This window comes from Amblyomma americanum, chromosome 1 (assembly GCF_052857255.1).
Source record: "Amblyomma americanum isolate KBUSLIRL-KWMA chromosome 1, ASM5285725v1, whole genome shotgun sequence".
Classification (NCBI taxonomy): Eukaryota; Metazoa; Arthropoda; class Arachnida; order Ixodida; family Ixodidae; genus Amblyomma; species Amblyomma americanum.
Window position 1 is genome coordinate 436,599,716 of NC_135497.1, and position 22,266 is coordinate 436,621,981.

The 22,266-nt window shown below is 45.3% G+C and overlaps 1 protein-coding gene across 1 annotated transcript in view; it reads right to left on the bottom strand.

Annotated features, from left to right (window-relative positions):
- Positions 1-22,266, bottom strand: part of LOC144125253 (acetylcholinesterase-like) — a 339,544-nt gene that overhangs the window by 284,097 nt on the left and 33,181 nt on the right. The window lies entirely within an intron of this gene.

A 22,266-nucleotide genomic window follows, 5' to 3' on the forward strand; every position in this document is an offset into this window, starting at 1 on the left:
CTGGTATTCTTGATTCAAGCTCATTGTGTTACAGCGCAACAGCGTAGAGCCAAAGAACAGAAAGAAGAGGAAAATGACAAACACAGTGCTGACTTCTTTAGAGGTAGTTCTTGGGCTTGTTGGTATTCTTGATTCAAGCTCAAAATTTTTCTGCACAATTGCACACAGCCAAAGTAAAGAAGGAAGAGAAGACAGACAAACACGGCGCTGTCTACAGTGGAGGTAATTCTTGAAGTAGTTGGTATTCTTGATTCAAGCTTTTAATTTTTCAGTGCAACGGCACACAGGCAAAAAAAGAAGAAACAGAAGAATTGTGAACAGAGTGCTGACTTCAGTAGAGTTGATTTTTGGGCTAGTTATTATTCCTGATTCAAGCTCATTAGTTTTCGTCACAACAGCACGCGGCCAAAAAAAGGAGGAAGAGAAGAAGAACGAACACAGTGCCGACTCCAGTAGATTTAGTTCTTGGGCTACTTGATAGTCTTGATTCAAACTTGTAGTTTTTTAGCGAAACAGCATAGAGCCAAAAACGAATGAAGAGAAGAAAGACGAACACAGTGCTGACTTCAGCAGGGTTAGCTGGTATTCTCGATTAAAGCTCACAGTTCTTCAGTGCGACGGCGCAGACCCAAAGAAAAGAAAGAATAGAAGGACCAACACAGCGCTGACTTCATTAGTGTTAGTTCTTGGGTTAGTTGTATTCTTAATTCAAACTCACAGTTTTTGAACGCAACGACACAGAACCAAAAAAGATGGAAGACTTGAAAAACGAACAGAGGAATGAATTCAATAGGGCTAGTTCTTGGGCTAGTTGGCATTCTTGATTCAAGCTCAGTTTTTCAGTGCAATGGCACAAAGCCGCAAAACAAGACGGAAGAGAAGTTGGACACAGCGCTGACTTCAGTAGAATTAGTTCTTAGATTAGTTGGTATTCTTGATTCAAGCTCATAGTTTTTCACACACGACGGCACAGATCCGAAGAAAAGAAGACGGAAAAGAAGAGGGACGAGCACAGCGCTGACTTCATTAGAGGTAGTTCTTGGGTTAGTTGGTATTCTTGATTCAAGCTGACAGTTTTTCAATGCAACGGCACAAAGCCAAAAAAAGACGGAAGAGAAGAGAAACGAATACAGGGCTTACTTCAGTAGAGTTAGTTCTTGGCTTAGTTGGTATTCTTGATTCAAGCTCACAGTTTTTCAGTGAAACGGCAAAGTGCAAAAAAAACGGAAGAGAAGAAAGACGAACGCAGGGCTGACTTCATGAGGGTTAGTTCTTGGGCTAGTTGGTATTCTTGATTCAAGCTCACATAGTTTTTCAGCGCAATGTCACAGAGCCAAAGAAAAGAAGGAAGAGGAGAAGGACGAACACAGGGCTGACATCAGTAGGGTTATTTCTTCTGTTAGTTGGTATTCTTGATTCAAGCTCATAGTTTTTCAGTGCAACGCACACAGCGAAAGAAAAGCAGGAAGTGGAGACGGACGAACACAGGCCTGAGTTCAGCAGGGTTAGTTCATGAGTTAGTTGGTATTTTTGATACAAGCTCATAGTTTTTCAGCGCAACCGCACAGAGCCAAAGAAAAGAAAGAAGAGGGAAAGGACGAACACAGTGCTGACTTTATTAGAGGTAGTTCTTGGGCTAGTGGGTATTCTTAATTCAAGCTCAGTTTTCCAGTACAAGCACATAACCAAAGATAATAAGAAGAATAAACACTGTGCTGACATCAGTGGAGTTACTTCATTTGCTAGTGGGTATTCTTGATTCAAGCTTATTTTTCTGCAGAATTGCACCCAGCAAAAGCAAAGAAGGAAGAGAAGAAAGACAAATGCGGCGCTGGCTACAGTGGAGGTATGTTCTTGGATAAGTTGGATTTGTTGATTCAAGCTAACAATTTTTCAGTGCAACGGCACACAGGCAAAGAAAAGAAGGAACAGAAGGACGAACAGTTTATTGACTTCAGTAGAGTTGATTTTTTGGCTAGTTATTATGCTTGATTCAAGCTCTTATGTTTGCATCACAACGGCACGCGGCCAAAAAAAGGAGGAAGATAAGAAGGAAAAACCCAACCCAGTGCTTGCTCCAGTATAGTTAGATCTTGGGCTACTTGGTATTCTTGGTTCAAACTTGTAGTCTTTCAGCGCAATTGCACAGAGCCAAAAAACGGTGGAAAAGAAGAAAGACGAACACAGGGCTGATTTCAGTACGGTCATAACGCTGGGATTGATCGGCTAAGTTTCGGGTGGCTGGTTGTGGCTTTTTCTCTCTTCGTCTTTGCGCGGTAAGGCAGTAAGTCCGGGCTATGTTGACCCAGTCTCCCGGCCAGGGGAGCTCCCTCTGGTCGGCTTCTCTGGCCCCTGATCTCCTGCTGTTGGAAGCTTTTTTGCGCAGTGGTGTCGGCAGTATCCCTGTCGCGCTGGTGCCTAAGGATGGTGGTGTAATCAAGATGACCAACCCTGGTGCTGTTCTGGCTGCTCTACAGTCGGCGACTTCTCATTATGGGTCGATCTCAGAGGTACTTCACTTTGTACGCGGCGGGATTATGTGCAGATCGTCAGACCTCGCCTGTGTAAGAGATCTGCTAAACTCCTCATCCTTTGCCTCCCTTCGGGTAAGTTCCTTCATCCCTTCACATCTGGCGTGCACGAAAGGTATTGTACGAGGCGTAGACTCTTCCCTGTCTCCGGCAGAGACTCTTGAGCTTCTTTCGGCTGCAGGTGTTGTTGCTGTGCACCGCTGTAGCCGGGATGTAAACAACTTGCGGATGCCCATTGAACCTGGGATTGCTACCTTTGCCGGCACTTCCTGTCCCTCTGAAATCAAGGCATGGCGTCTCATGTTTCGGGTAGACCCGTTATTATCTCGGCCTCTGCAGTGTAACAACTGCTGGTGCTATGGACTTAGCGCCGGTGGTTGTAAATCTAACTTGAGGGGTTGCAACTGTGGGGATGGTCATTCAACGAGCACCTGCACTGAGAAGAATGAGAAGTGTTGCCTTTTCGGTGGTGCCCACTCCGCAAACTACTCAAATTGTCCCTCTCGAGCTCAGGAAATCTAAATTCTGGAGATAATTGGCAGAAAACGCTCTTCGCGCCGTGCCGCTATTTCAGAGGTCAAAGAACTTGCTCACGGTTATGCCGGTGTGACCGCTCGGCAAAGTGTCCTGTTAGACTCAACGCTGTTCCAGGCAATTGCGGCTGCTGTGGAGGCTTCCATGTCTAAAATGGTAGAAAAGATGTCGCAAGTGTGTCGGAGTGCCTTACAAACGTTCCAGCGACTCAGCTTACACACGCCGTGCAGGCCGGTTTGGCACCTCTTTCGACAGCAATTCCCTCTCCTCTTATCCGGTCTACAATTCCAGTAGCATCACAGCCACAGGAACAAACTTCTGCCCCTTCCGCTGTACCTACCTCGGGTACTTCGTGGGATGTTGGTATAATCTATCATTCTGAGATGGTGGAGCCTGATGCGCGGCTTCTTAAGCACAGCGGGTCCCCCATGTCTCATTCGTTGTCTTCTCTGTGCACCCAGCCCAAATCAAAGAAGCAGCAGCTTGGCACCGAACTCAAGGATACCATTTTGGAGCAGGCAGTTGCTGCTGCTAGGCTTTCGCAACCATAGCGTCGTTGCGAGTTCTGCAGTGAAACTGTCGCTCTATTTTTTCAGCTTCCACATATTTACACGGCATTTCTACCCAGCTTAATCCGGATGACATAATTCTGCAAAAAACGTGGCTTTCAATCGACAAACATTTACATATCAAAAATTACCGTTCATTTCGCCTAGATCGCCAGTCTAGAGGAGGGGGTTTACTAACTTTAGTCTCTTCAAAATTTTGTCACAGGGCTATGGTAAGTTTTCAACAAATGTCTCCTGACTGTGAGATTTTGGCACTAGACTTTGTACTTTCTGGGTGCTCTCCATTTTCAATAGCAAATTGTTATTTTCCCAATGATGTCCAGGATGTTAGACCTCTAGACTTTTTACTCGCTTACTGTAAAAACCCAGTTCTCGTGGCTGGGGACTTGAATTCTCACCATGTGTCGTGGGATTTTAGGACTAATACATGAGGCAAGCGCCTTTGGGACTGGGTTTTTGATCACAACCTGATGTGCTTAAATTCAAGACCGGCCACTTATCTTCGCTCACACACTCAATCTGTTTTAGATCTCACGTTCATTAGTCCTGCAATTGGCTTAACGAATTGGTCGACTGTTGATAGTGGCACCTCATGTGACCATATACCTATTCATTTTGATATCATATGTCGCGTAAATCCGGCGTCTTCTGAGTTGTGGTCACATGTAAATTATGACAGATTTCAGACGGCGTTGCGCTCTGCCCTTGCTTCAGTGTCTAACATCGCCGAGGCCCACCAGTCAGCAAACATATGTCTGGCTATAGAGGAAAGTCGTAAAAAGTCGGAGTTCTTGATGAGGCCAACAAAAGAGAATTCTTCTAACTGGTGGAATGCGGACTGTACAAGAGATAACAGGCGGAGGAAGGCAGCACGGAAAAAGCTTCTTCATAACCAATGCCCGAATAACTGGAGTAATTATAAATTTATTGCAGCCACCTTTAAACGCACAGTTTCTCCCGCGAAGGAAAAATGTGACTCAGAACACTTCGATTATATTTCAAAGGCGGGCAACCGACGTGCACTATTCGGTTTTCTGCGGTCTAGGAAACAGCTCATGTCCTCTCATAATTTTAAGTCATTAGTTATGTCACCTGAAGAAGCTATCCAGGCGGTTGAATTAATTGCCACAGGCCTGCAAAAGCGGTTCTCGTCTTTACTACCTTTGCGCTCAATGTTGTTTGCACCAGTCGTGCCAAATGATAATGCCTCACAAGTAAATCTATCAGAGCTTTCACAAGTTGTCAGAGATTGCCAGCTGCTGCTCCTGGTCTTGATGGTGTTACTACAAAGATGCTCAAGATTCTCTTTGAAGAGTCTCCCAACTCCTTATTGCACCAAATAAACTACTCTCTCAAACACGCTTGGATACCTTCTGAGGGGAATCTGTCCAAGGTGATCCCTTTACTTAAAAATCAAGGTGGAGGCTATGAATTGGATAATATAAGGTCATTTTCTTTAACATCAAACGTGGTAAAGTTGATAGAAAGGTTGTTACGAATTCGGGTGTCAGCCATTGTGGAGCGCAAAGCTATACTCAGCCCGTGCCAACTCTGTTTCCGGCCATGGTGTTCGATATGGAATGTACATGCTGACCTTGAGAGCAGAATTCTCCTTGCTCGTCGCCAAAGCCTGGTCGCGGCTTTGGTTACGTTAGACGTCGCCAAAGCTTACGACAGTGTAGAACACTCCATCCTGATACATAGGCTACAGTCTCTTCAATTTGTAGATTATATAGTTGCATGGATATCTGCATTTCTTTATAACAGGGAATTCTTTTGCGTCCATAATGGTGTTCATTCCGAGAGGTACAGACAAACGCCAGGTGTACCGCAAGGAGCTGTTCTTTCTCCTGTGCTCTTTAATATTCTGTTTAGCTCAATTCCTCTCCACCGCCATGTACGCACTTACATCTATGCGGAAGACATTGCGTTTTTTGGTGCTGCGCCGGATTTACGTTCCCTGTATGGTCTGTTGCAGTCATATTTGGATACACTTGAGGACCGGTTGAGCGCATTACACCTGAAGTTAAATGTTGGCAAGTGCGCCACCCTTGTTTTCCCTCTATGCACTCCTGTAGTGGTCTCTCTCACTTGCCAGTTAAAAATAATACCGCAGGTTCAATCCCTAAAATACCTAGGGGTCATTTATGACAACAAACTCAACTGGCGACCTCACATTGACCATGTTGCGGTGAAAGGGGCTTGTGCTGTGGGCATGTTACGGAGATTGTCATCACGGGTACGGCATGCGCAGAGATACGCTATTAATGATCTACATAATGTATGTCAGGCCAATTTTAGAATTTGCATCATTGTTGTTTTCAGGCTCGGCTACATATAAACTTCGTCCTCGTCCTTTTAGAGAGGGAAGCACTTCGCATGTGCCTCGGCCTTCCAAAATTTGTGGCTACCAATGTGCTGCACCTTGAAGCCCGCATTCCGCCTCTCTTATCACGACTTCAATTTTTAACTGTGCAAACTTACCTCAGGATCTCTGAATCCCATTTCCACCGCTCCCAAAGTATTTTATGATGTCAGCCGACCTCCTTTTTTGGTGTCACCTGGTCTCGTTTGAATTCCCCTCAGGTAGTGTTTCTGGAAAGATTACTTCAGCCTTTAGATGTAAACATTTATGACATCCTTCCTGCGCTTCGCAATGGGCCCGCTATCCACATTGTTTTCGACGACATATTCCCAAAAAATGCAAAACTTTTGCCACCGTGTATTCTAAATGGTGTACTAGAAGATCATCTGAGGACCCTACCTACAGATATAGCAATAGCCACTGACGCATCGCAATGTAATGAAAAAGCAGGTGTGGGAATATTTTGCTCGCGTTTAGACTGGTCCTTTTCACTGCGCCTTCCAGATTTCACCCCTATTTTTCAAGCACAGTTTCTAGCAGTTGTACTTGCACTACGCAAGTTAAACCCCTCTATTACAGCAGTTGCAGTAATTACTAGTTCATTATCTTTGTGTTCGTCCCTCGCTGCACATGTTGATGGTCCCATTTAGCAACATTCTTATCCCTACTTCCTCCGCATTTGAGTCTTGTTCATTTAGTATGGGTTCCCGGTCACAGCAGTGTGACAGTAAATGAGATTGCTGACAATCTCGCAAAGGCTTCCCTCAGCGGCCCCGTGTTGCCAATCATCCCGGCTACAGCCTATATTACAGCATCTAGATTTCGGCGACGTGTGTTTTTAAGCACGCAAGACACAACACTTTTATCATCGGCGGGCTATGAGCACCTTAAATATTATTGGAACAGGAAAATTTGTTGCTCTCGGCAGCTTGAAGTATCTCTGACGAGGCTGCGCTGCCGCATCCCTCCTCTAAATTTCTATTTACACAAGTCGGGTTTGGCGCTCTCTCCCCTTCGTGCATTTTGCCTTGAGCCTGAATCTATAGAACATTTTTGGCTGTATTGTCACCGATTCAACTGTCAGAGAAAAATGTTGCCGGAGGAGCTCTTGCAGCATCTTGGCCTTAGTTTGGGCAGCCCGCTCTTCCTATCATTTGGCGCCACCACATTTGGGTTCAGCCACAGATCTGTTTGTACCGCTGTTCTAAATTTCCTGATAGAATCTCTCCGACTGTCTTGCTAAGTGTTCAAAAATTTTTCTTTTCTATCAATTGTTACATTTGGCCTAATAATTATTATTTAACCCCTCTCTTTATTATTAGTCATAAAATTTTGAAATCAAAACTCTCGTACCTTTACTGCCATGAGGAAGAATTCACCTGTTTTGCGCTCCGACGTGCTTTTCCTTTTTATTAACTGCTTTCAGGTGAATAGCCACCCGATTCTTGGCCGATCCTCCAGTGTGGGTATGTGCCATCTTTTGATAGGGTAACAACAACAACAACAACAGTAGTGTTGGTTGTTATTCTTGATTCACGCTCACAGTTTTTCAGTGGAACGACGCAGAGCCACAAAGAAAAGACGGAAGAGAAGAAAGATGAACACAGGGCTGACATCAATAGGGTTAGTTCTTGGGCTAGACGGCATTCTCGATTCAAGCTCGGTCTTTCTGTGCAACGACACAGAACCAAAAAAAGAAAGAAGAGAAAAACGAACACAGCGCTGACTTCATTAGAGTTAGTTCTTGGCTTAGTTCTATTCTTAACTCAAGATCACACTTTTTGAGCGCAACGGCACACAGCCAAAAACACGACGGATGACAGGATGAACACGGGGCTAAACTTCAGTAGGGTTAGCTCTTGGGTTAGTTGGAGTGCTTTATTCATGCTGCCAGTTTTTCAGTGCAACTGCAAAGTGCCAAAAAACGAAAGAGAAGACAAACACAGGGCTGACATTATAAGGGTTAATTCTTGGGCTGGTTGGCATTTTTGATTCAAGCACATAGTTTTTCACCGAAACGGCACACAGCCAAAGAAAAGAAGGACGAGCACAGCGCTGACTTCAGTAGAGGCCGCTCTTGGGTGAGCTGGTATTCTTTCTTCACGCTCATTATTTTTCAGCGCGACGTCACGCCGCCAAAGAAAATTAGAAGGAAGAGAAGGAAAACATAGCGCCGACTTCAGTAGAGTAAGGTTTTGGGCTTGTTTGTATTGTTGATTCAAGCTTTTAATTTGTCAGCGCAACGGCACACAGCCAAAGAAAAAGAAAACAAGGGCGAACACAGCGCTGCCTTCATTAGAGTTACTTCTTGCATTAGTTAGTATTCTTCATTCAAATTCATAGTTTTTCAGTGCGATGGCACAGACCCAATGAAAAGAAGAAAGAGGAGAAGGGCGAACGCAGGGCTGACTTCAGAAGGGTTAGTTCTTGAATTTCTTATTATTCTCGATTCAAGCTCCTAGATTTTCAGCGCAGCGGTACACAGCCAAATAAAAGAAGGAAGACAAGAAACACGAACACAGGGCTGACTTCATAAGGGTTCGTTCTTGGGCTAGTTGTTATTCTTGATTCAAGCTCACAGCTTACAAGTGCAACGGCACACAGAAAAGAAAAGAAGGAAGAAAAGGACTAACAGAGCGCTGACTTGTTTTGAGTAAGTTCTTGGGTTAATTCGTATTTTTAATTCAAGCTCATAATTTTTCAGCACAACTACATACAGCCAAAGAAAATTTGATGGAAGAGCATAAATACGAACACAGATCTTACTTCACAAGGTTAATTTCATGGGATAGTTGGTATTCTTTATGCCAGCTTATAGTTCTTCAGAACAATGGCACACAGAAAAATAAAATAAGGAAGAAAAGAAGGACGAACACAGCGCTGACTTCAGTAGAATTAGTTCTCAGATTAGTTGCTTTTCTTGATTCAAGCTCATAGTTTTTCAGCGCGACGGCACAGAGCCGAAGAAAAGAAGGAAAAGAAGAGGGACGAACACCACGATGACTTCATTAGAGGTTGTTCTTGGGTTAGTTGGTATTCTTGATTTAAGCTCAAATTTTGGCAGCGCAACGGCACACAGCCAAAGAAAATAAGGAAGAGAAGGACGAAAAGAGCGCTGGTTTCAGTACAGTTAGTTCTTCGATTAGATGGTATGCTTGATTCAAGCTCACCGTTTTTCAGCGCAACGGAACAAAGCCAATGAAAATAAGGTAGAGAAGAAGGGCTAAAACAGCGCTCACTTCAATAGAGTTAGTTCTTAGATTATTTCGTTTTCTTGATTCAAGCTCACAGTTTTCACCGCAATGGCGTACAGCCAAAGAAAATAAATAAGAGTAGAAGGACGAACACAGAGCTGATTTCAGCAGAGTTAGTTCTCAGATTATTGGTATTCTAGATTCAAGCTCATAGTTTTCCAGCTCAACGGCACACAGCCAATGAAAAGAAGAAGAAAGAGAAGGAGGACGAACACAGCGCTGCCTTCAATGGACTTTTTTCTTAGGTTATTTGGTATTCTTGATTCAAACTCAAACATTTTCCCTGCAACAGCACAGAGCCAGAGAAAACAAGAACGGCGAACACAGCGCTGACTTCAGTAGAGGTTAGTCTTGGGATAGTTAGTATTCTTGATTCAAGCTCACATTGTTTTATAGCGCAACAGCACAGAGCCAAAGAAAAGAAAGAAGAGGAAAAGGACGAACACAGTGCTGACTTCATTAGAGATAGTTCTTGGGCTAGTTGATATTCTTTAGTCAAGCGCAGTTTTTCAGTACAAGCACATAGCCAAAGATAATAACAAGGATAAACACAGTGCTGACTTCAGTAGAGTTGCTTCTTTTGCTAGTGGGAATTCTTGATTCAAGCTCATTTTTCTGCACAATGACACACAACCAAAGTAAAGAAGGATTAGAATAAAGACAAACACGGCGCTGTCTGCTGTGGAGGTAGTTCTTGGGCTAGCTGGTGTTCTTGATTCAAGCTTATAGTTTTTCAGTGCAACGACACACAGGCAAAAAAAGAAGGAACAGAAGAAGGGCGAACAGAGTGCTGACCTCAGTAGAGTTGATTTTTAGGCTAGTTATTAATCTTGATTCAAGCTCTTAAGTTTTCGTCACAACGGCACGCTGCCAAAAAAAGAGGAAGAGAAGAAGTACGAACACAGTGCCGACACCAGTAGATTTAGTTCTTGGGCTACTTGGTATTCTTGATTCAAACTAGCAGTTTTTCAGCGCAATGGCACAGAGCCAAAAAACGACGGAATAGAAGAAAGACGAACACAAGGCTGACTTCTGTAGGTTTAGTTGGTATTCTCGATTCAAGCTCACAGTTCTTCAGTGCGACGGCACTGAGCCAAAGAAAAGAAAGAAGGGAAGGACGAACACAGCGCTGACTTCATGAGAGTTAGTTCTTGTTGGTTGGTATTCTTAATTCAAGCTCATAGTTTTTCACCGCAACGGCACACAGCCAAAGAAAAGAAGAAAGAGGAGAAGGACGAACACAGGGCTGACTTTAGTAGGGTTAGTTCTTGGATAAGATGGTATTGTTGATTCAAGCTCTTAATTTGTCAGCGCAACGGCACACAGCCAAAAAAAAGGAAAACAAGGGTGAACACAGCGCTGCCTTCATTAGAGTTAGTTCTTGCACTAGTTAGTATTCTTCATTCAAATTCATAGTGTTTCAGTGCGATGACACAGAGCCAATGAAAAGAAGAAAGTGGAGAAGGGCGAACGCAGGGTTGACTTCAGTATGGTTAGTTCTTGAATTTCTTAGTATTCTCGATTCAAACTTTTTTCAGCGCAACGGCACACATCCAAAGAAAATAAGGAAGAGAAGAAGGAGGAACACTGCGCTGACTTCAGCAGAATTAGATCTTAGGTTAGTGTGTATTCTTGATTCAAGCTCAATTTTACAGGGCAACGGCACACAACCAAAGAAAATTAGAAGGAAGAGAAGAACAAACACAGCGCCGACTTCAGCAGAGTTAGGGTTTCGGCTTCTTGGTGTTCTTGATTCGAGCTTATAGTTTTTTAGCGCAACAGCCCAAAGCCAAAGAAAAGAATGAGGACGAACACAGTGCTCACTTCAGGAGAATTGGTTCTTAGGAGAGTTGGTATTTTTGATTCAAGCTCACAGATTTTCAGTGCAACGGCAAACAGCCTAAGAAAAGTAGAAGGGAAAAGGACGAACACCGCGCTGACTTGAATAGAGTAAGTTCTTAGGTTAGTTAGTATTCTTGATTCAAGTGCAACGGCACACAACCAAAGAAAAGAAAGAACACAGCGCTGACTTCATTAGAGTTATTTCTTGGGTTAGTTGTTATTCTTTATTCCAGTCCATAGTTTTTCATCGCAACGGCACACAGCCAAATAAAATAAGGAAGAGAAGAAGAACGTACACAGTGCTGACTTCAATAGAGTTAGTTCATAGGTTAGTTGGTATTCTCGATTCAAGCTCATAGTTTTCAGCGCTACGGAACACAGCGGAAGAAAAGAAGGAAGAGAAGAAGCACGAACACAGCGCTGACTTCAGTAGAGTTATTTCTTAGATTAGTTGGTATTGATTCATACTCAGTTTTTCAGCCAACTGCGCATAGCCAAAGAAAAGAAGGAGGAAGAGAAAGACGAAAACAGCGCTGACTTCAGTGGAGTTAATCCTTACATTCGTTGGTATTCTTGATTCAAGCTCATAGTTTTTCAGCGCAACGGCACACAGCCAAAGAAAAGAAGAAAGAGGAGGAGGCTGAACAGAGCGCTGACTTCAGTAGAGTTAGTTCTTGGATTAGTTGGGATTTTCGATTCAAGGCCAGACTTTCTGAGCGCAGCTGCATAGAGCTAAAGAAAAGAAGGAAGAGGAGAACGACGAACACACGCTCACTTCAGTAGGGTAAGTTCCTAGGTTAGTTGGTATTCTGAATTGAAGCTCATAGTTTTTCATCAAAACGACACAGAGCCGAAGAAAAGAAGGATGAGGTGATAGACGAACACAGGGCTGACTTCAGTATTGTTAGTTCTTGGGTTAGTTGGTAATCTTGATTCAAACTCATAGTTTTTCAGCCCAACGGCACACACCCAACGAAAAGAAGAAAGAGGAGAAGGACGAACACATGGCTCTACTTCAGTAGAGATAGTTCTTAGGTTTTGGTTTTATTGATTCAATCTCATAGTTTTTCAGCGCAACGACACACAGCCAAAGAAAAGAAGGAAAAGGAGAAGGACGAACAGAGGCCTGACTTCAGTAGGGTTTGTTCTTCGGTTAGTTCGTGTTCTTGATTCAAGCTCATAGATTTTCAGTATAACGGCACAGTGCGAAAGATAATAACAACGAAGGGAAGGTCCAACACAGTGCTGACTTCAGTAGAGTTAGTTCTTTTGTTAGTGGGTATTCTTGGCTCAAGCTCACAGTTTCTCTGCGCAATGGCACACAGCCAAAGAAAAGATGGAAGAGAAGAACGACCAGCACGGCGCGTACTAATGTACATAGAGTTAGTTCTCGGGCTAGTTGGTATTCTTGATTCAAGCTCATAGTTTTCAATGCAACGGGACACATGCAACGAAAAGAAGGAATAGGGGAAGGACGAACAGAGTGCTGATTTCGGTAGTGTTAGTTCTTGGGCCAGATAATATTCTTGATTCAAGCTGTTAAATTTTCATCAGAACAGCACGCAGCCGAAGAAAAGAAAGAGAAGGATGAACACAGCCTGACTTCTGTAGAGTTTATTCTTGGGCTAGTTGTTATTCTTGATTCAAGCTGAGTTTCGCAGCGCAGCGAAACTCAAACAAAGAAAACAATAGGGAACAGGAGCACAAACACAGCGCTGACTTCACTAGGGTTAGTTTTTGGGTGAGTCGGTATTATTGATTCAGGGTGAATTTTTTATCGCAACAACACAAACAAAGAAAACAAGAAGGAAGAGGAGGAGAAACACAGCACTGACTTCCGTAGGGTTAGTTCTTGGGTTAGTTGGTATACTTAGTTCAAGCTGAGTTTTTCAGCGCAGCGAAACACAACCAAACAAAATAAGAAGGAACATTAGGACAAACACAGCACTGACTTCATTAGGGTTAGTTCTCAGGCTATTTGGTGTTCTTGTTTCAATCTCATACTTCTTCAGTGCAATGCCACACAGCCAAAGAAAGGAAGAACGAAAAGAACGGCGAATACAGCACTGTCTTCAGTAGAGTGAGTTCTTGGGCTGTTGGATATTCTTGGTTCAAACTCGCAGATGTTCAGTGCGACAGCACGGAGCCAGAGAAGACGGAAGAGAAGAAGGACAAACACAGCGCTTACTTCAGAAGATTTCTTCTTGGAGTAGTTGGTACTTTGTTCATGCTCAAAGTTTTCTTGTGCAATGGCACAAAGCCAAAGAAAAGGAGAAGGAATTGCAGAATCGCGAACACCGCACACACTTCCGTAGAAATAATTCTTGGGCTAGTGGGTATTCATCATTCAAGCTCATAGATTTCAGCTCTACAGCACGCAGCCAAAGAAAAGAAGACGGAAGACAAGGACGAGCTCAGCGCTCACTTGAGTTGATTACTTCTTGGGCTAGTTGGTATTTTGATTTAAGCTCATGGTTTCAATTGCAATGGTACACAGACAAAGAAGAGAACAAAGAAGAGTAGAACGGCGAACACAGCACTGATTTCAGTAGAAATAATTCTTAGGCTAGTTGGTGTTCTTGATTCAAGCTCATAGTTTTTCAGCGCAACTGGACACAGCCAAACAAAAGAAGGAACAGAAGGACACACACAGAGCTGACTTCAGTTGAGTTAGTTCTTGGGCTAGTTGGTATTCATGATTCAAGCTCAGTTTTTCAGCTCATCGAAACACAGCCAAAAAAAGAAGGAACAGAAGGCCAAACACAGTATTGACTTCAGTTGGTTTAGTTCTTGGGGTAGTTGGTATTCTTGATTGAAGCTCATAATTTTTCAGCGCAACGGCACAAAGCTTAAGAGAATAAGAAGGAAGAGAACCAGAAACAGTGCTGAATTCAGTATAGTTAGTACTTGGGTGTTGGTATTCTCGATTCAAGCTCAAAGATTTACAATACGATGGCAGGCATCCAAAGAATAGAAGGCAGAGAAGAAGGGCAAACAGTGATAACTTCAGTAGAGTTAGTTCTTGAGCTAGAGGGTATTCTTGATACAAGCTCATAGTTTTTCAGCGCAATGGCGCACAGCCAAAGAAAACAAGGAAGGGGAGAAGGATGAACACAGCGCTGACTTCAGTAGAGTTAGTTTTTGGATTAGTTGGTATTCTTGATTCAAGCTTATAGTTTCTCATCGCAACGGCATGGAGCCAAGAAAAGAAGGAAGAGGACAATGACGAACACACGGCTCGCTTCAGTACGGTAAGTTCCTAGGCTAGCTGGTATTCTTGATTCAAGCTCATAGTTTTTCAGTCCAACGGCACACAGCCAAGGAAAAGAAGGAAGAGAGGGACGAACACAGGGCTCTACATCAGTAGGGTAAGTTCTTCGGTTAGTTGGTATTCTTGATTCAAGCTCATAGTTTTTAAGACACAGCCAAAAAAAATAAGGAATAGAAAAAGGACAAACACGGCGCTGACTATTGTAGAGATAGTTCTTGGGCTTTTGATGAATCTGAAAAGCGGCTACTGAAAATGAAGTCGATGAAAGAGATCACGAAAAGAACGCTTTCATCACTCCGGATGTGCGCTTTGAGTTCAATGTGATCCCATTTGGTCTCTGTTCAGCTACCAGCGACGTTTGAATTTGTAATGAATACAGTGCTGTCAGGCCTGAAGTTTCAAATTTGTCTGGTATATTTAGATGACATTGTTAGATGACATTTATACCACCTGAAAAGGCTTCAAACAGTACTAGATGCAATCAATTCGTCCAGCCTGACCTTGAAAAAGTGCCAATTTGCCCATCAAGAGCTTCATTTTCTTGGGCACAACGTTAGAAAAGCATCGTAGCATCGTACGCCCAGACCTCCAGAAAACAGCTGCTATCGCGCTCTCTCCAACGCCGGCCGATGCGAAAGCTTTTCCAGGTTCTTCGGGCTGCGCGTATTACAGGCGATTTGTCAAAAACTTCTTCGCATTGCGGAGCCCAGCTCACAAAAGCAGACGTGCCATTCGAATGGGAGGCGCCGCAAGCTGAATCCTTCAAGGAACATCAGTGTCCTTTACAGTCAATATCGATCCTCGCGAATTTTGATGAAAACGGCGAGATATAAGTTCATGCCGACGCAAGTAGCGCGGGTCTAGGCGCCGTCCTCATTGAGAAAACTGACGGACTCGAGAAAGTAATCGCATACGCTAGCCGTACCCTGTCAACGGCCGGGGCTAACTATTCGACAACTGAGGAGAGCGAGCCATCATCTGGGCTACGTCGGAATTTCGCCCCTACCTATGCGGACGACCGTTCAAGGTGTCAGCGATCACCACGCACAGTGCTGGCTTGCCAGTTTTGAAGGATCCCTCCGGGCGCCTCAGTCGACGCAGCCTGCGCCTACTGTGGCTTGACGTCACCGCCGTTTTCTAGTCCAGACGCAAACACTCAGACACCGACTGCCTGTCACGAGCCAATGCAGATGCACCACCACCGAACGGCGATGAGGACGCCTTCTTGGAACCTATCAGCTCCAGCTAATTGAGCAGCAGCAACTCTCGGACCCGGACCTAAAACGCCTCATCGAGCACTTGGAAGGCAGTTTCTTCTCCACCTTCCTGATTCAATCGAGGACTGTCTTTCTACTATGTACAGAATGACGTCCTCGGGAAAAACTTCGCAGCGAACAAAACAGCCTACCTTCTTGATGTACCGGCAAGTCTGCGCAAAGAAATTCTTCAGTCTTCACATGACGAGCCGACAGCTGGACATCTCCGGTTTTCTCGCACCCTCCGTGGAATTCAAGACAAGTATTACTGGACCGGACTGTCTATCTTTGTCGCACATGTGAAAACCTGCCGAAATTGTTAGTGATGAAAGGCCCGTCCCACACGACCAGCAGGATTTCTGAACCCCATTGAGCCCCCTCATGGCCCTTTCAGCAGATTAGCATGGACTTGCTTGGCCCTTTCCTAAATTCAACGTCTGGAAATACGTGGATCATCATTGCAACCGACTACCTCACCCGCTACGGCGAAGGAAAAGACCTACTGAAGAGAACAGCAGCAGAAGTCGCCAAATTCTTCGTGGAGTGCATTCTTCCGCGATCCGGCGCCCCCGATGTGCTCATCACGGACAGAGGATCAGCATTCACGACGGATCTGGCGCCATCCACCCTGCGTCACAGCCAAACCAGCCACCGGAGGACAACTGCATACCATACACCACGGACTGACCGAGCGCCTGAAAAAAACCATCGCCGATATGCTCGCCTTGTATGTCGATGCCGAACGCAAGACCTGGGACGTCATCCTGTCTTACTTCGCTTCGTCTACAATACCGCAGTGCAGGAGACCACCCAGATGACACCTCTTAGGCTCGTCCTTGGCAGGGAGGTGACGGCCACGCTAGACGACATGCTGCCCAACGTTACAGAAGAAGAGAACGTCGACGTTGCCGCCTACCTTCAACGCGCAGATGAAGCTCGAAGGCTTGCCCGATTGCGGATCAAAGACCAGCAGCGGACCAACGCCGGACTCTACAACCTACAAAAACGCAATGCTAAATACAAGCCAGAAGACCGAGTATAGGTTTGGACGCCCATTCTCCGGCGCCGATTGAGTGAAAAGCTTTTGCGCCGCTATTTCGGCCCGTATGAGGTTCTCCGTCCGCAAGGTGAAATGGAATATGAAGTCTTCCCTGATTAAATGACTGCATTCCAGCGACGGCGCGTCTGACCAGAAGTTATTCATGTCGCCCGTCTAAAGCCCTTTTATGTGCGTTTAACGATGCTGTGTTTCTACACTAAGTGTTTATTTTTGCACAACTCGTTCTGTTTCTTTCTAGCCGCCTTATTTGTATTAAAGCATCGGGTCGAGCTTCTTTGAGAGGGGACTAATTGCCACGAATCTTTGTAGTGTTTGTTTGTTCAACCTTCGAAGCTGCCGGCACGCCGCTTTATCGCTTTTTTTGCAATTCAAGACGCGACCAGATTTATCAAGATTGTTCACACACACGCGGAGCCGATTCTGAGTTGTTCCGGAAAGTTGTAGTTGCTTTCCACGCCGTATCTCGAAAGTTGGCAGCTAGCTTTAAATTGAGCACGGTCGAGAGTGGCGAGCATTCTGTTGAACCACCGCCAAGTCATTTAATACATTGTGGGTGGAAGTCAGCCCAAATAAAGAGTTTTGTTTAGACGCCATTTCTACTGTCTTCCTGCTCCTCGTATTTCAGTCCCCACTTCGTGAAAATAATCAAGAACAACGTGCTTACGATTGCCTGAAATGGCGGTGTTGTATTTGCTCTGCGGGTAACACGGCAGCTTAATTACGTCACCTTATTTTTCTTCATATTCTGTACCCTCTGCGAGTACACACACCAACAAACGCTGCCCGTTTTTCCAGTAATGGGGCTGGTGAAGCTTTTACACCAATCTGAGCCGCCTTCTCAACTCTTTATTAGTTCAAGAGTGCCACTGCACAAAGAGTATTTGGCAGATTCCCGTCCAGAACTTCGACGTTGACTTATACTCCGTTTCATACATCAAATGCAGCGCTGCCAAAGCTAGCGCTCTTTTTTGCGCAACCTGCATCCGCGACAGAAAATAGTGCGTTGCTTGTGGTGAGCGAAAAATAACAAATGCTTTGCCGGCAGGCTTCATGGATAATACAATCCGCCTTTTTCATTTTCCTGTGCTGCCACCTCGCGTACAACCCTGGAAGCTCACTAGTAGGGTACTGCGCGCCCAACCCGGCCGGACTGAGTGCCGCTGCGGAGCACGTTTTGTTGGAATCTGTCAACGATGGCGTGTCCTGGGCAGCACCTGGTACCTTGAGGATTTCTAGGGTTGACTGATGGCTCGGTGCGAAGTCCGAGGCAGGCTGTAGTTCCCATCGAAGAGCAAATGCTTCAGTATCTCCGATCATCCGGCATGCGATGCGAACACCAGCTAGCAAGGGCCGCCGCTTCAGAGATGAAGGCTATACTCGGAACATAATGTTCAATGAAATATCCCCGATCAGTGAGGTTGGCGTTTTCCGCTGTATATGCCAGCCATTCGTGAAAGGTGGATACTACATCGTGCACGCCGTAGTACAGAAAACGACTGGGGACAACAGTTTTCACAAGCAATCGTTGTGCTCAAGCGCTGCAGAATAGCTACACGAGCTATAAAAGCACAAGCATACTCGCAACAAAGCAGCTCTGCTAGCATTTCACTGTATTTTCCCACAACACACCGCTGCATAGGTTAAACAAGCATGCGCGTCCATAAAGACGAGCGCGAGAGGCGCACATTAATCCATTCCGGCGATACCACGCAGAGTTCTTCATTATGGATATGATTCGAACACACGCATAACGCACCTTCTTCTTCTGTATCTAAATACATGGCACATACCCGCACGGGGAGATTGGCCACGGTGTAGTGGCATAAACAAGGAAATTTCCGCAGGAGATTATGACAAAATTGTAGCACCATGAGTGAATGCTCTCGTAGCTTCTTTTCGTTGCCCGCTCCATCGCGCGTTGAAAGCGGCTCACAGCACTTGCCCATTTGGCCTTCTTGCTTGAGAAAGCAAAAAAGCGCCGGAATGAAGTCTGGGTGCCGCGGTGACATTCGAGGACTTCCTGCCCATGAATAAAACACTTCGTGATAGACTGCACACGCATTTAAACACAGTACCTCGTCCGTACCTGTCACAAAGTGATTCCCGCACAGTCTTGACGTGCTTGACGGTGCCCAAGTGTGGCACGATCGTCGAGCCGGCGAACTGCTTTTATCCACGCGTCGAAGGCTGTCCCGGGAAGCGCTCGCAAAGCGAAAAAATCCGAGTTTACTTCCCTTTACATATTGGCATTGCTGCCGTATGCAACACATTTCGTAGGTATCGCCAAATGCGTCGCGCTGAACGCCTGACGGCTGCGGCAACGCACCCCGCATAGGAAGCCGGTTTGTTTACACTTCCACGACCGGTCTCGAGTGGAGCGAGCAAACCTTCCAATATGTTTCGCGACACCGCCGCCAGGGGATGGGCGCATGCGCAGTCGCGCCGTGAAAAAGGCGGATTGTCATCAGCGTTAGAGAAACGCTCTTATTGCGAGCGAATCGATTGAGATCTGTAGTTTTGTATTTTACGTTTGTCGTCTTTTTTCATTTCACGTTTTCGCTGTCCCCGCAATCCTGCCCACCGTGTTTACTCTTCCCGGCTCCGTCACTTTTGAGAAAAGGGCGTCCAGCATCTCTCCTGTACGCATTTTCTCGAAGGTTCGTACACTCAAACTGTCAAAGCATGCCAAGCAAGTAATTGCAAATGTGTACTCCCGTACCAGGACCCGTTTTTCGGAGAAATCTGTTCAGGAAGTACTGAGTGCTGCGAGCGAGGACACCGAAGTACCTACCCGTACCGTTGCCAAAATCAAGGCGGAGCGTCTGTGTGGACCTTTGGCGTTTCCGAAGAAAACACCTAGCGAAGTGAAGATTTCAAGCTCGCGAACAGCCAAGAAGGACAGCTTCATGCCATTCGTCTGAAAGTGCACAGTATGTACGCGAAGAGGGGAGTCCCAAAACTGGGCTGTCTGCTAAAGTGTCAATGAGGACGACGACCTGCCGAATTTCAAGAAAACGACGTTGTGGAGGCTGATTAAGGGCATCAGATTCACATTTAAGAAAAGAAAACGGAACCTTGCGCTCATCGAGTGAAGTGGCATCATTGCCTAGCGTCTCAGGTACCTGCGGGCGATTAAGAAATTCCGAGGACAGGGCAGGTAGGAGCCGTACCTTGCTTATTGTTTTACGCAGCACGTTTAGACTGGCTTCACATAGAGCTTCATGTTAGCGTTGCAACCTCGTAGTCGTAACAGTGAGTGTTTCTTCAGAATAACACATTTGAAAAAAAATCGTCGTAACCACATTACTGTTGCCGACCTTTTGCGTAGAGGTGACGTTTCACGGCGTTTTGCGCTACGTTTGGGTGGGGCACGTGTCTGCGGCGGTCAGATTTAATCGCTAAATCCGAATTGGTGCGTCAAGCAAAAACAAAACTGTCAAAAATGCCGTAGCACTGCAATGGGTAGTGTCATCTCGTCGTCGCCGTAGGAACGAATGAACACGCGCTGTACGCTGCCCGTTTCTCCGGTTGTGCGAGTTACTGGCGTTACTGCTGCGAACGTTGGCACTTTTTGTTCGCAGTCGCCGCAAGTGAAGAGATTTCAAATGCTGCCGAATTAGTCAAGTACCCCCTGCAAATATGCAGTGAATATAAACTGGATACCAAATGCCGCATGGGCGCGGAATATAAGCCCCAACAAGAGAGCACTAAAGCCGAGATAATTCTTTTTGTCGATTGTATTTGAGCGGCTCTTTGTGAGACAGTGGTCAGCAGTGTGTGTGCTTCAGTTCGTTGCCTACCTACATGCTGTAGTGTGTTTGCTTACTTACAAGCATTAACTCGTGCGCTCTGTTGTTTTCCATTTTAAGGTGTTTCATCTACCTTGATGAAACCTGGGTCGACGCAGGGCATATAAAAGAATACGTCTGGCAGGACAACACTGTGAAATCATGTCAGGATGCCTTCCTGAAAGGTTTAACAACGGGACTGGCTGCGCCTTCGGGCAAAGGGGCCCGTTTGATCCTTGTACATGCTGGGAGCAGTGCAACAGGATTCGTGCAAGACGCTGCTGACTTCTTCAGAGCAAAAAAATGGAAACCACGCCGACAACCACTCTGAGTTGGATGGCAACTACTTTGAGAAGTGGCTCACCGACAAGCTTTTGCCAAACATTCCGGCCAATAGCACTATCGTCATGGATAATGCTCCATATCATGCCGTGGCTCTTGAAAAAGCACCTACCAAGTCTACGCGCAAAGCTGATATTCAGGTTTGGCTCACAAAGAAAGATGATTCGTGGTCAGAGGACATTGAGAGGGCAGAACTGCTGTAGCTTTCTCGAAAGGTAAACACACCCAGCGTTGTTTACCCCATCGACACCCTGGCGGCTACCCATGGCTACGAAGCGCTTTGTTTACCACCGTACCACTGCGAGTTCAATCCCTTTTGAACTTGTCTGGAGCCAGGTGAAGGGATACATCGCAAGTCGCAACAAATGTTTCACTTTGGCTGAAGTGGAAAAGCTCCTGCCGGAAGCACTGGCGTCTGTAAGCCAGAAAAACTGGCAAGACTGTTGTGTTCATGTGGAGCAAGTTTAGGCTGAAGCACTGCAACGCGATATGGTTGATGACGCTGAAATTGAACCGGTTCGCTTCAGCATTTGTGACTCGTGCAACTCCTCTTATAATGAGTCGAGCACTCATTTCAGTGATGAAGATTTCAGTGGCATCAAGGAAGTGCTTTGACTTCGAATGGATTTGTAATATACATGTTATTGAGAAGAAAGAGGTGACTCACCGGCATGCTGTGACCACCCTTGTGCGTGTGTGGGTAGAAAGGCGAAAATATGTGTGCATATGGGTGTGTGTGCTGATTAGTCTACTGAGCAAAGAGTGGACACATGGCATGCTATGATCACTCTTGTATGTGCATGTCTGTAAAATCACTTGCTCATTAGCATAAAATTGTATCAGGCAGTAACTTCTAGTGTAGGTGTTGATGTGGATGTGAAGGACGAGGTGGTGGCGGCGGAGGAGGAGGAGTTGGTGGTGGCCGCGGAGGTGGTGATGGTGGTGCGTGGTCGTGTTAATAGTGTCTGTATAGAAGTAGACTTTGTAATGGAGTGCAAATAGTTCTTTTTTCCAATTAGAATATCAATAGTGTTACACGGCGTCAATGTGAGTAGTTTTTGGAAGATTCATTACAGAAAATACAATGGAGCTTAGTCAAGCTTTGTGTCAAATATTCGAAAAGTATCTGAAAATTTGAAAGCAAATTCGATTCGTTTAAAATAATTTTGAAAATGTACTGTTTGACTCGTTCGCCTGATGGAACAGGAATTCGTTCAATTTGCTGTCCGAAAATTTCGAACATTCGCACACCCCTAGGAATGGGCCTCATTGTTGTGTGAGGGTTGGGGACGGTATGTATGGGTGTCTGATCTTCATGTCCTGAAAAGGGAGTCCTGGTTGGGTGTTGTCTTGCATTACTGTCAATCTCGGGTCGTTTTGACATATTGTGCAATGTTGCAGTGCTAGTGTTGAGGTAGCCAGAACTGTAAGTTTTGTCCTTAATATTTGGGGAT